We start from the raw sequence: 8324 nt of genomic DNA, 5'->3' as shown, positions 1-8324 counted from the left end.
GCGCGCACGCACGGGAAAATTCCGCCGCGGTTTCTGCCGAAAACGTGAGGCACCACGACTCTCCGCAAGTTCGCGTCGACTGCGAAAGACCGAAGTCGTGAACGACGTGTCCGCTACTCGCCGCCGACACGCTGGACACCAAACGTACAACGACTCGACGGCGTCGTAGAGGCCCACGACGCGGTTTTCCTTAACGACGTCTCGGCGTGGCACCGACAGGTTAGAACGGCCGACCAACGTTCCCTGTCCGCCGTTCGGCTCAGTCGAAGGGCTCGGCGACTTCGGCAACGCTGCGAAGCCGCACGGTGACGCACGCCATGTCCCCATTTTTTTTTTTCTTTCTGCGTCTGCCGGGGTGCCCCTATAATAGCAGCGATAAGCACCCAGACCGCCGTGGGTCGCTCGCCCCGGCTGACGTGGTTTTTCGTACTCCTGCGGCGGTCGCCGTCAAGCACGTCCAAATACGCTACTTTCGTGGGCGCATTCACGCTCTTTCGCTTCGCCGGAGTGCCAGCACTCACTCTGCCAAAAACGGCGAACATCCGAGCGGCGGTTCCCACTTTTGCGTCGGCGTCGCAAACCCCGCCCCGGCAGACGAGGTTTGCCGTACTCGTGCGACGGTGGCCGGCGGGCACGTCGAAAGACGCCGATATCGTGCGCGAATTGGCGCACCTTGGCTTCACCGGAGTGCCGCCACTGACTCCTCCAAAAACGGCGAAGATCCGAGCGGCGCTTCCCACTTTCGCATCGGCGTCCCGAACTCCGCCCCGGCTGACGCGGTTTACCGTACTCGTGCGACGGTCGCCGGCGAGCACGTGGAAAGACGCCGATATCGTGCCCGAATCGGCTCCGTTCGGCTTCGCCGGAGTGCCAGCACTGGCTCGGCGAAAGACGACGAACATCCGAGCGACGGTTCTCACTATTGCGTACGCGTCGCAAACCCCGCCCCGGCAGACGCACTTTGCCGTACTCGTGCGACGGTCGCCGGCGAGCACGTAGAAAGACGCCGATATCGTGCCGGAATCGGCCCCGTTTGGCTTCGCCGGAGTGCCAGCACTCACTCGGCCACAAACGGCGAACATCCGAGCGGCGGTTCCCACTTAGCCGTCGGCGTCCCGAACTCCGCCCCGGCAGACGCGGTTGCCGAGCTCGTGCGACTAGCGACCGCGAAGCCGTCTCGCGACGCCGCTTTCGTGCGCGGCTCCCACTGCGACCTGGGTCACCCGAGGTCGACGAGCAAAAAAGAATGTCGAAAAAGTTTTTTTTTTTTTTTTGCGTCTGCCGGGGTGCCCCTATAATAGCAGCGATAAGCACCCAGACCGCCATGGGTCGCTCGCCCCGGCTGACGTGGTTTTTCGTTTTCCTGCGGTGGTCGTCGTCAAGCACGTCCAAACACGCCACTTTCGTGGGCGCATTCGCGCTCTTTCGCTTCGCCGGAGTGCCAGCACTCACTCTGCCAAAAACGGCGAACATCCGAGCGGCGGTTCCCACTTTTGCGTCGGCGTCGCAAACCCCGCCCCGGCAGACGAGGTTTGCCGTACTCGTGCGACGGTGGCCGGCGGGCACGTCGAAAGACGCCGATATCGTGCGCGAATTGGCGCACCTTGGCTTCACCGGAGTGCCGCCACTGACTCCTCCAAAAACGGCGAAGATCCGAGCGGCGCTTCCCACTTTCGCATCGGCGTCCCGAACTCCGCCCCGGCTGACGCGGTTTACCGTACTCGTGCGACGGTCGCCGGCGAGCACGTGGAAAGACGCCGATATCGTGCCCGAATCGGCTCCGTTCGGCTTCGCCGGATTGCCAGCACTGGCTCGGCGAAAGACGACGAACATCCGAGCGACGGTTCTCACTATTGCGTACGCGTCGCAAACCCCGCCCCGGCAGACGCACTTTGCCGTACTCGTGCGACGGTCGCCGGCGAGCACGTAGAAAGACGCCGATATCGTGCCGGAATCGGCCCCGTTTGGCTTCGCCGGAGTGCCAGCACTCACTCGGCCACAAACGGCGAACATCCGAGCGGCGGTTCCCACTTAGCCGTCGGCGTCCCGAACTCCGCCCCGGCAGACGCGGTTGCCGAGCTCGTGCGACTAGCGACCGCGAAGCCGTCTCGCGACGCCGCTTTCGTGCGCGGCTCCCACTGCGACCTGGGTCACCCGAGGTCGACGAGCAAAAAAGAATGTCGAAAAAAATTTTTTTTTTTTTTTTTGCGTCTGCCGGGGTGCCCCTATAATAGCAGCGATAAGCACCCAGACCGCCATGGGTCGCTCGCCCCGGCTGACGTGGTTTTTCGTTTTCCTGCGGTGGTCGTCGTCAAGCACGTCCAAACACGCCACTTTCGTGGGCGCATTCGCGCTCTTTCGCTTCGCCGGAGTGCCAGCACTCACTCTGCCAAAAACGGCGAACATCCTAGTGGCGGTTCCCACTTTTGCGTCGGCGTCGCCAACCCCGCCCCGGCATACGCGGTTTGCCGTACTCGTGCGGCGGTGGCCGGCGGGCACGTCGAAAGACACCGATATCGTGCGCGAGTCGATGCTTCTTGGTCTCGCAGGAGGGCCGCCACTCACTCCTGCAAAAACGGCGAAGATCCGAGCGGCGCTTCCCACTTTTTCGTCGGCGTCGCAAACCTCGCCCCGGCAGACGCGCTTTGCCGTACTCGTGCGACGGTCGCCGGCGAGCACGTCGAAATACGCCGATATCGTGCCCGAATCGGCCCCGTTTCGCTTCGCCGGAGTGCCAGCACTCGCTCGGCCAAAGACGACGAACATCCGAGCGACGGTTCCCACTATTGCGTACGCGTCGCGAACCCCGCCCCGGCAGACGCGGTTTGCCGTACTCGTGCGGCGGTGGCCGGCGGGCACGTCGAAAGACGCCGATATCGTGCACGAATTGGCGCTCCTTGGCTTCACCGGAGTGCCAGCACTCACTCGGCCAAAAACGGCGAACATCCGAGCAGCGGTACCCACTTAGCCGTCGGCATCCCGAACTCCGCGCCGGCTGACGCGGTTGCCGAGCTCGTGCGACTAGCGACCGCGAACGCGTCTCGCGACGCCGCTTTCGTGCGCGGCTCCCATTGCGACCTGGGTTACCCGAGCTCGACCAGCAAAAAAGAAGGTCGAAAATTTTTTTTTTTTTTTCTGCGTCTGCCGGGGTGCCCCTATAATAGCAGCGATAAGCACCCAGACCGCCGTGTGTCGCTCGCCCCGGCTGACGTGGTTTTTCGTACTCCTGCAGCGGTCGCCGTCACGCACGTCCAAATACGCCACTTTCGTGGGCGCATTCGCGCTCTTTCGCGTCGCCGGAGTGCCAGCACTCACTCTGCCAAAAACGGCCAACATCCGAGCGGCGGTTCCCACTTTTGCGTCGGCGTCGTAAACCCCGCCCCGGCAGACGCGGTTTGCCCTACTCGTGCGACGGTCGCCGGCGAGCGCGTCGAAAGACGCCGATATCGTGCGCTAATTGGCGCTCCTTGGCTTCTCCGGAGTGCCGCCACTCACTCCTCCAAAAACGGCGAAGATCCGAGCGGCGTTCTCCACTTTCGCATCGGCGTCCCGAACTCCGCCCGGGCTGACGCGGTTTACCGTACTCGTGCGACGGTCGCCGGCGGGCACGTCGAAAGACGCCGATATCGTGCCGTAATCGGCCCCGTTTGGCTTCGCCCGAGTGCCAGCACTCACTCGGCCAAAAACGGCGAACATCCGAGCAGCGTTTCCCACTTTCGCATCGGCGTCCCGAAGCCCGCCCCGGCAGACGCGGTTTGCCCTACTCGAGCGACGGTCGCCGGCGATCACGTCGAAAGGCGCCGAATTCGTGCACGAATCGATGCTTCTTGGTCTCGCAGGAGGGCCGCCACTCACTCCTGCAAAAACGGCGAAGATCCGAGTTGCGCTTCCCACTTTTTCGTCGGCGTCCCGAACTACGCCCCGGCTGACGCGGTTTACCGTACTCGTGCGACGGTCGCCGGCGGGCACTTCAAAATACGCCGATTTCGTGGGCGCATTCACGCTGTTTCGCTTCCCCGGAGTGCCAACACTCACTCTGCCGAAAGCGGCGATCATCCGAGCGGCGGTTCCCACTTTTGCGTCGGCTTCGCAAACGGCGCCCCGGCAGACGCGCTCGTGCGACGTACTCGTGCGACGGTCGCCGGCGAGCACGTCGAAAGACGCCGATATCGTGCTCGAATCGACCCCGTTTCGCTTCGCCGGAGTGCTGCCAGTCACGGCGCAGAAAACGGCGAACAAGTGTTTTTTTTTTTTTTTTTTCCTAGAATTTGTGTTATAGAAGGCACATTTGATATCGGACGATAATTTTCAACTTTATCACGCGCACCGATTTTCGTGTAGAGGTTTGCAAGTTTATGGGAATTTCTCCACTTGGAATAATGCGATTTAGTAGTACTACGAGAACTTCATGGATGTACTCAAGGGTACGGGGCAAGTCAGTTACGTCAACACCTGCAGATTTTTTACACTTCAAACTGAAAATTGTTGGTTGTGAGTCCTCGTGTGATATTAAAGGCCGATTCGCTAACACATAGAACAAAGAAAGAAAGGAAGAAAAAACGCCCGCGCTCGCTCAAGAAACCTGGGTTCGCAACAAGTGGCAACAACAAGCAACCGAGCGAGTGCGCCAAAACCCGTGGCGGCCGAACAAACGCGAAGTCCCAACCGCGTCAGCCGGGGCGGCACGGGACAGGAAAAATCACTTCAGCCGGGGCGGCGGGGCACCGAATAAACCTCGTCACCTCGTCGCAGGATAAAAGAGGAAACAAAAAGTCTAAACAGCGTCTGCTGGAGCGAATGCGTAATAAAACAACAACAACAACAAAAAAAAAAAACACCCGCGCTCAAGAAGTCTGCAATCACCACAAAAGGCGACTGTGACCGAGCAGCGTCAGCCGGGGCCGTGCGGAAACGGAAAAACCGCGACTACCGGGGCGTCGAGGCACCGAAAAATCCACTTCAGCCGCGGCGAAAAAAAAAAACAAAAAGAAAGACGGAGGGGGGGGGGGGAACCACGTCTGCCGGGGCGAAGGAAAAAAAAAAAACGCGTCTGCCGGGGCGAGCCCGGGTGCGGCACCACCGGGAAAACTGTGGCAAACAGACATGGCGATCGAGTGAGTGGGCCGCCAGCCAGGCTCAGCCAAAAAGTGCAAAGTCCGAACTGCGTCAGCCGGGGCGGCAAAAACCACGTCAGCCGGGGCGGCGCAAAAAACCGCGTCTGCCGGGGCGGCACGAAACCGCGTCAGCCGGGGCGGCGCGAAAACTGCGTCAGCCGGGGCGAAAGAAAAAAAAAAAAAAAACGCGTCTGCCGGGGCGAGCCCGGGTGCGGCACCACCGGGAAAACTGTGGCAAACAGACATGGCGATCGAGTGAGTGGGCCGCCAGCCAGGCACAGCCGAAAAGTGCAAAGTCCGAACCGTGTCAGCCGGGGCGGCAAAAAACCGCGTCAGCCGGGGCGGCGCAAAAAACCGCGTCTGCCGGGGCGGCACGAAACCGCGTCAGCCGGGGCGGCGCGAAAACTGCGTCAGCCGGGGCGAGCCCGGGTGCGGCACCACCGGGAAAACTGTGGCAAACAGACATGGCGATCGAGTGAGTGGGCCGCCAGCCAGGCTCAGCCAAAAAGTGCCAAGTCCGAACTGCGTCAGCCGGGGCGGCAAAAAACCGCGTCAGCCGGGGCGGCGCAAAAAACCGCGTCTGCCGGGGCGGCGCGAAAACCGCGTCTGCCGGGGCGGCGCGAAAACTGCGTCAGCCGGGGCGAAAGAAAAAAAAAAACGCGTCTGCCGGGGCGAGCCCGGGTGCGGCACCACCGGGAAAACTGTGGCAAACAGACATGGCGATCGAGTGAGTGGGCCGCCAGCAAGGCTCAGCCAAAAAGTGCTAAGTCCGAACTGCGTCAGCTGGGGCGGCAAAAAACCGCGTCTGCCGGGGCGGCACGAAACCGCGTCAGCCGGGGCGGCGCGAAAACCGCGTCTGCCGGGGCGGCACGAAACCGCGTCAGCCGGGGCGGCGCGAAAACTGCGTCAGCCGGGGCGAGCCCGGGTGCGGCACCACCGGGAAAACTGTGGCAAACAGACATGGCGATCGAGTGAGTGGGCCGCCAGCCAGGCACAGCCGAAAAGTGCTAAGTCCGAACTGCGTCAGCCGGGGCGGCAAAAACCGCGTCAGCCGGGGCGGCGCGAAAACCGCGTCTGCCGGGGCGGCACGAAACCGCGTCAGCCGGGGCGGCGCGAAAACTGCGTCAGCCGGGGCGAGCCCGGGTGCGGCACCACCGGGAAAACTGTGGCTAACAGACATGGCGATCGAGTGAGTGGGCCACCAGCCAGGCTCAGCCAAAAAGTGCTAAGTCCGAACTGCGTCAGCCGGGGCGGCAAAAACCGCGTCAGCCGGGGCGGCGCAAAAAACCGCGTCTGCCGGGGCGGCACGAAACCGCGTCAGCCGGGGCGGCGCGAAAACTGCGTCAGCCGGGGCGAAAGAAAAAAAAAAAACGCGTCTGCCGGGGCGAGCCCGGGTGCGGCACCACCGGGAAAACTGTGGCAAACAGACATGGCGATCGAGTGAGTGGGCCGCCAGCCAGGCACAGCCGAAAAGTGCCAAGTCCGAACTGCGTCAGCCGGGGCGGCAAAAAACCGCGTCAGCCGGGGCGGCGCAAAAAACCGCGTCTGCCGGGGCGGCACGAAACCGCGTCAGCCGGGGCGGCGCGAAAACTGCGTCAGCCGGGGCGAGCCCGGGTGCGGCACCACCGGGAAAACTGTGGCAAACAGACATGGCGATCGAGTGAGTGGGCCGCCAGCCAGGCTCAGCCAAAAAGTGCCAAGTCCGAACTGCGTCAGCCGGGGCGGCGCAAAAAACCGCGTCTGCCGGGGCGGCGCGAAAACCGCGTCTGCCGGGGCGGCGCGAAAACTGCGTCAGCCGGGGCGAAAGAAAAAAAAAACGCGTCTGCCGGGGCGAGCCCGGGTGCGGCACCACCGGGAAAACTGTGGCAAACAGACATGGCGATCGAGTGAGTGGGCCGCCAGCAAGGCTCAGCCAAAAAGTGCCAAGTCCGAACTGCGTCAGCCGGGGCGGCAAAAAACCGCGTCTGCCGGGGCGGCACGAAACCGCGTCAGCCGGGGCGGCGCGAAAACCGCGTCTGCCGGGGCGGCACGAAACCGCGTCAGCCGGGGCGAGCCCGGGTGCGGCACCACCGGGAAAACTGTGGCAAACAGACATGGCGATCGAGTGAGTGGGCCGCCAGCCAGGCACAGCCGAAAAGTGCTAAGTCCGAACTGCGTCAGCCGGGGCGGCAAAAACCGCGTCAGCCGGGGCGGCGCAAAAACCGCGTCTGCCGGGGCGAATGCAAAAAAAACAAAGAAAAAAGCCCGCGCTTAATCAAAAGAAAACAAAGAAAAAAGCTTGCGCTTAATCAAAAGAAAACAAACAAAAAAAGTTCGCGCTTAAGCCTGGCGGTGGAACCACCGGGGCAAACAGACCTGGCGATCGAGTGAGTGGGCCGCCAGCCGGGGTGAGCCAAAAAGTGCAAAGTCGGAACCGCGTCAGCCGGGGCGGCGCGAAAACCGCGTCAGCCGGGGCGGCGCAAAAACTGCGTCAGCCGGGGCGGCACGGAAAAACGAAAACCGCGTCAGCCGGGGCGGCACGGAAAAACGAAAACCACGTCAGCCGGGGCGACATCAAAATGAGGAAAAAAAAAAAAAACTGCCTTAGGACACCTGCGTACACTTTCATGCGTTTGGGCATATCTCTCTGTAACACGCGCGCCCCTCGTTACGCGCGGCACTCTGTTTTCTCCGACACCCATATTTCGGCGGCATGTGGCACGCGCGCCCGTCCCTACGCACGGCACACCGCAGTGCTTTCTCGATATTTTTCTTTTCCTCCAACACCGTCATCTATAGGCTTTTAGTGACCTGTTGCTCGTGGCAAAAGTTCGCTAGCTCTGACACCTCTTGCATGCGCACCGTTTTTGCGCACGGTGCTATGCCGCAAAGCACGGCAGTCGCATGCGTTTCTCTCAGGCACCTCTTTTTTGACACAACGCTGTGGTGCTTAGAAACACACCCGCCGCTTTTGCGCACAGAACTCCACCGTACAGCACGGTAGTCACGTTTGTTCCACACGAACAGCAGTGTGCATCGTGCTACGACACTTTGAAAGCTTTTTCTTCCGAGTCTCGACCGCGCTGTTCCTTTCGTACTTGGCGCGGTTTTGGGACCAGCTTTGTTTTAAACCCCTACTGCGCGCCGTTCCTTTCGTACTTGGCGCGGTTCAGGGTTTGTTTCGAGCCCTTAGCCGCGCTGTTCCCTCCGTACTTGGCGCGGTTTAGGGTC

Source organism: Rhipicephalus microplus, unplaced genomic scaffold (genome assembly GCF_043290135.1).
Source record: "Rhipicephalus microplus isolate Deutch F79 unplaced genomic scaffold, USDA_Rmic scaffold_229, whole genome shotgun sequence".
NCBI lineage: Eukaryota > Metazoa > Arthropoda > Arachnida > Ixodida > Ixodidae > Rhipicephalus > Rhipicephalus microplus.
This window is presented reverse-complemented; position numbering follows the sequence as displayed.